Source organism: Apium graveolens, chromosome 11, assembly GCF_009905375.1.
Source record: "Apium graveolens cultivar Ventura chromosome 11, ASM990537v1, whole genome shotgun sequence".
NCBI classification, from domain to species: domain Eukaryota; kingdom Viridiplantae; phylum Streptophyta; class Magnoliopsida; order Apiales; family Apiaceae; genus Apium; species Apium graveolens.
The window spans coordinates 99,355,069-99,360,223 of NC_133657.1; the positions used below are offsets into that span (position 1 = coordinate 99,355,069).

General features: G+C 35.4%; 1 long non-coding RNA gene across 1 annotated transcript; it reads right to left on the reverse strand.

Moving 5' to 3' along the window:
- Positions 1 to 721: 721 nt before the first annotated feature.
- On the reverse strand, positions 722 to 2,384 carry LOC141698166 (uncharacterized). The gene is made up of 3 exons (XR_012564961.1): positions 2,270 to 2,384; positions 1,772 to 1,831; positions 722 to 1,316 (listed from the first exon to the last, which is right to left on the reverse strand). It is a non-coding gene; the product is annotated as an uncharacterized LOC141698166 (long non-coding RNA).
- Positions 2,385 to 5,155: the final 2,771 nt, after the last annotated feature.

A 5,155-nucleotide genomic window follows, 5' to 3' on the forward strand; every position in this document is an offset into this window, starting at 1 on the left:
GAATGGAGGCATAGATAAAGAGGCCAAATTTTTTTTGATTTATGTTTAACTTTCTAACTCGATAAAAAGGGACGACTGATATACAAGCCGAAGGTTGGTCCAGCCACCTAATTGTTGGTAGTCAACCATGTACATTTATTTTTAGTCTGTTTCTAAAATACGACTGAGTAAGGACGTGCATAACTGAGTAAGTAAAGATATGACTGTTCATTTAATTTAAGTGACCGATCATTTAATTTAAGTGAGGAAGCTGGGAGACCCAACAGGAAATCCAGCAGTTACAAAATACAAGTAAAGATATGGCCCCTTTTCTGTGCACCACATCATGAACTGCTTTGTCTCTGTAGTCTCTTACAAACACAAATCCAAATTCAGATGTAGTGCAGCAACCAAGTAATAATATTTTCATGAATTTATAGAACATAATTTACTATACATATGTTCAATAAAATCATTGCTACTCACAGTTGTAACTAAATCTGCATATGTTTGCTTTGTGAAGTAGGTAAAAGAACTGCCACTATGAAAAATCACATGTCAATTGTCCAAACCATTTAGACTAAGCTTGTTGTTCCCATAACTTATTTTGGATACTTCAGCAACATACAAATTCCTGAGAAGTATAAGTGGAAATAGTAAAACTGATTGAAAATAATTCAAGGGTTATGCTGACTGGGGTAACAGAAGAAACCAAGTGAGAAGTTGCATAAAGTGCAAAAAAATATAATATTCATTTATTAAATTAAAACATATAATATTTGAAAGCTTTAGGACAAGTACACCAGTGGTATTACTTAAGAGGTGGATGCAGAAATCCACTATTAGTACATATCAAGCTGATACTATGAATCAAGCAAGTACTATCTTAGCTGGGAGAGTATTTAGTTATTGAGATGATCTCAATAGACTTGCATACTCTTGGTTTGTGTTTTAAAGAAGAAAAAGAACCGTTCTCAATCAATTATTTTCTAAAAGATGCTCACGTGGTGGGGATATTAAGCATTGAAACCCATTTCAATTGCCTTTGAGGCACAAAGTCATCTCCCAAGAACATATATCCACCACCGGCTGCGTCAGCAGTAAGGCAATGCCCTACCACATTATTTATGATCTTCTGGCCAACCAATTATGAAGAAAAGCTGACCTTTGCCCTACTAAGCCCAAGGATTCCATATGTCTTTGTCAGAGACTTCAAACCTACACCTTGCTGATCAACTTCTGCAGCATCAAGCCAATCTCCAAAGCTTTCCCAAACTCAAATGCACCTAATGGAGATGCTCCACTTGCAGTACTAGAATTTAATAGTCTATTGTCATCTAAAAGAAGGGGAACAAGCACAATTGATATATTAGTGACCAGAAGAAGACATAGTGGCCTAAAAAGTATGATACTCTTTATAATGTAACTGCCAAGAATAGGATATCCTATATATGACAGGAATACTAAAATGGATGCTGCTATAAAACAATAAATACGAATCATCTCTGAAGCTGGAACTACAACACTTATTTACTTTGGGCTTATACTAGTATAATGATGACGAATCACTAGTTCTAAGTTTTTTGACTGACTCCCAATAAGAAAAAGTAAATTATAGATTCCTTCTTAATTTTTCTTTCATACTCATCATCATCAGCCGCATAATCATCCTACCAAATCAACCAATAAATAATACATTTTAAATAATCATCAAACTCAATAATTATAACGTCATACATCACCAACAAGACATATACAAATACACTTTATATATTTGTATATTTAAACTCACCAAATCTATAATTTTAAAGATAGCATCCTGATATCTTGCTTTCGCCTCCTCCGCAAGTGCCTAACAAATATAAAATCCAATCCGTTTCATTTTACCATACACATTTATAAATAAAATTAATTAATCACACAAACATCAATACACAGAGATCACGATTCAACTAGAATCGATTTAAAATGGTGTGTAACTAATTTGGAAGCTGAATCTGGTAGTCAAGATACCTAATCAGTCAAGATACCTAATTAGTACCCTAATTACTCAAACATCCAACTCAAATACCTTAATTAGTCAAATACAAATTAATTAATAATTAAAGCAAAGAGAAGAAGATGTTAAGAAGTTCAAAACCTTAAATATTATCTCCAAATCAAACAAAAAACTAAAATTTGAGAAACCTAACCAGAATGAAGAAGAAGAGTTTGTAATCATTGTTGTAGTCAGTACAAGAGAGAGAGATGAAGAGAGAGAGGGAGATAGAGAGAGCGAGAGAGAGGGTACCTTCCGGGAACAAGTGAAGTCGAGACAGGAGGCTGAGAGTGAGGGTTTGAAAGAGAAGGTTGAGATTGCTAGAGGTTTGTCGAACTCTGAGAATGTGTTTTCATTTGGGGGAAAAATACCACCCAAATAATTCACATAATAAATCGTGCATATTTTTTATTTTTTTAATTTTAATTTTTCTTTTTAAATATTTAATTATTATTGATTAAATAAGAAAATTAAAAAGTCTTTGGATTTATGTATAAGAAATTCTAGATTTAAATGATATTATATGTTACATTGATCATTCAGTAGTAAATCAGAATATAATTTAATACTAATTTATGATAATATTTCTATTTTAATATTTTTTAAAATTAAAAAGTTTCTAATGTAACACCAGTTGTTGGTTTACATGTGCAACGCCAGAAATTCTCCGCAACACTAACTTTATAGCTATTGTAACACTGCACGAGAGGTTTTAGAATAGGCCAAAAATCTATTAGATAATGTAATGCTCCTTGTAAAACTTGTATTACAGTATCCCACTTATGGCGTATCCAGTCTCAAGATGAGTCTTGATTGGATTAATCCAACAACTCGCAACACCAATTGGAGCTATCAAATTGATAACATGTATAGTAGGGGTCTTCAGGACTTGAAAGTAGATACTTCTCGAGTAGTTCTCAATTTCAGATGAGGCGAACTTAGAAAGGGCATCGGTCGTGGTGTTCTCCTCTCTCGGGACATGTTCATCGTATCATTCACCAAACCGAGTCAGTATTCCCTTCACGACTCTCAAGTACTTGGCCATTATGTCATCTTTGGCCTCGAATTCTCCGTTGACTTGAGAGACAACAAGTCTTGAATCTCCACAAACTTTATGGTTTTTGGCCCTCACGGATCTAGCCAAGCCTAAGCCAGCTATCAAAGCTTTATACTCCGCTTCGTTGTTTGTAGTTGGAAAGTCCAGCTTCAAAGAATAATCAATCATGAACCCTTAGGGGCTTTGCAAGACTAGGCCTGCACCACTGGATTTTGTTTTAGACTCTCCGTCAAATTGGAGAACCCAATATTCTTTCAGGGTCAAATATTCATCTTTTTTTTCTCTTCTCCTTCCGGGGTTACTATTTCTTGCCCCCAACTTCTTGGTCACTAATGGTGCATTTGACCATAAATTCTGCTAAGGCTTGAGCCTTGATGGTTGTTTGAGGCTTGTATTTAGTGTCAAACTCACCCAACTCAATTGCCCACTTTATGAGTCTGCCACTTGCTCTCGGGTTGTGAAGAATGTTCCTCAAAGGTTGGTCCATCAGGACTTCGATCTTGTGGGCCTGGAAGTATGGTATTAACTTCTTCGAGGCTGTGATGAGGGCAAGTATAAACTTTTCAGTGGTGGAATAGTTCAACTCCGCTCCGTGGAGCACCATACTCACATAGTAGACTGGCCTTTGAAGTTATGTTCTTCCTTTACTAGGAAGACACTCACAGCTTGCTCAGAGACTGCGAGGTATAAGTAAAGTATGTCCTTCGGACTAGGTTTGACCAACAGTGGGGCCTCAGACATGTACTTCTTCAGCTATTCAAAAGCCTCTTGGCTCTCAGCTATCTACTCAAAGTTCTTCACCTTCTTCAAGGTTTTGAAAAAGGGTAGGTATTTTTCTTCTGACTTGGAGATAAAGCCCCCTAGAGCCGCAATTCTTCCAGTCAGCTTCTAAACATCCTTGATGGAGTGTGGTGGCTCCATATCTAGGATGAATCTGATCTTGTCGAGGTTGGACTCGATCCCTGTAACACCCCCAGATCCGGGGTCGGGGATCCGGGTTGTCACGAGTTCCATTTCCCCTAATAACACCCAATCTTAATAATAAATCAACTATTCTGTACTGTGACCCCACAATAAACACACACACCACACGTTATAGTCTCAGAGATGAACATCCAAAAATAATCACAAGTCATTTTATTCCACAATTATCTGCCAATACACCTTAAAAGGTTTTCTGAATAAATTTACATTTTCTTTGCCATTATTATAATTCATAAATATACATGAGTCTGGTACATCATAAGTTGAAAACCTAGCCTATTGGTAGTTCCTACCTCAGCTACAGCGACATCCACGCCTACAGGAAACTGCGGAATGTTTCCTATCCGCCTGCGAATTGGGAGCTTAGTCCTGTTCATCTTTTCTATCTGTTGTTGTGTGATGAAAGAAGAAAGCAAGGGTGAGCAGCAAGCCCACCAAAATAATATGTATAATGATTAATAGTATATGAGCCTTCTCATAGTACTCATGAAAGTCTTGGTCAAAAGAAATGAACCAAGTTTGATATCTTAATGCGATGAAGTCGCAAAATATTCAGTATATATACATATATACTTTTCAAAATCTTGGAAGTCCTCTTCCATGTATAATATACACAAATTTCCAGTTTATAACTGTATAAAAATATCGTTTGAAGGTGATCTCATATATCTAACCTTGTCTCAACATTTTTTTGAAAATCTTTGTCATGCATAAGATAATCATTTACTAAATATAAGTTTAAAAGATGAAGTTACAAGATACTCCAATATACTTATATCTTTTCCAAACACTACTTGAACTACCACCGTTCAAGTTATAATTAGTTTCAAAAGCTCATCACACTGATGAGACTACCAGACAAGATTTGAATAGATTAAATCTTTGAAATATTATTAAAGGAAATGAAGTTATGATATACTTCATTTAATTCTGATATATATATATATATATCCACATATACATCTTCGTTATACATTTCCTGAAAACCTCTGTCATGTAAAGTATGAACAGAGTTTGAAATATCCAATAAATTTTGGAAAAAGGAAAAGAATTTTGGCATAAACCAGGTATCTCGCTGATCAGGCAAAGATACCAAT